Here is a 626-nt window from a genome sequence, read left to right as displayed (position 1 = left end):
GTATGTCCTCTAACCTACGGTAGAACACTGACTAATACATGTCCTCTAACCTACGGTAGAAAGCTGACTAATACATGTCCTCTAACCTACGGTAGAAAGCTGACTAATACATGTCCTCTAACCTACGGTAGAAAGCTGACTAATACATGTCCTCTAACCTACGGTAGAAAGCTGACTAATACATGTCCTCTAACCTACGGTAGAAAGCTGACTAATACATGTCCTCCAACCTACGGTAGAAAGCTGACTAATACATGTCCTCTAACCTACGGTAGAAAGCTGACTAATACATGTCCTCTACCTAATACTAATACATGTCCTCTAACCTACGGTAGAAAGCTGACTAATACATGTCCTCTAACCTACGGTAGAAAGCTGACTAATACATGTCCTCTAACCTACGGTAGAAAGCTGACTAATACATGTCCTCTAACCTACGGTAGAAAGCTGACTAATACATGTCCTCTAACCTACGGTAGACTAATACATGTCCTCCAACCTACGGTAGAAAGCTGACTAATACATGTCCTCTAACCTACGGTAGAAAGCTGACTAATACATGTCCTCTAACCTACGGTAGAAAGCTGACTAATACATGTCCTCTAACCTACGGTAGAAAGCTGACT

General features: G+C 41.9%; 1 long non-coding RNA gene across 3 annotated transcripts; it reads right to left on the bottom strand.

Annotated features, from left to right (window-relative positions):
* Positions 1-21: 21 nt before the first annotated feature.
* Positions 22-626, bottom strand: LOC127916916 (uncharacterized). Of its 3 annotated transcripts, none has more exons than XR_008096552.1 (3): positions 536-626; positions 327-470; positions 22-194 (listed from the first exon to the last, which is right to left on the bottom strand). It is a non-coding gene; the product is annotated as an uncharacterized LOC127916916 (long non-coding RNA). The 3 variants fall into 3 exon arrangements; XR_008096553.1 differs by having other exon boundaries at positions 572-626; XR_008096551.1 differs by having other exon boundaries at positions 22-266; positions 536-617.

This window comes from Oncorhynchus keta, unplaced genomic scaffold (genome assembly GCF_023373465.1).
Source record: "Oncorhynchus keta strain PuntledgeMale-10-30-2019 unplaced genomic scaffold, Oket_V2 Un_contig_10042_pilon_pilon, whole genome shotgun sequence".
In the NCBI taxonomy this organism is placed as follows: Eukaryota; Metazoa; Chordata; class Actinopteri; order Salmoniformes; family Salmonidae; genus Oncorhynchus; species Oncorhynchus keta.
The sequence above is the reverse complement of the archived record's forward strand: the minus strand, read 5'-3'. Positions and strand labels throughout refer to the sequence as shown.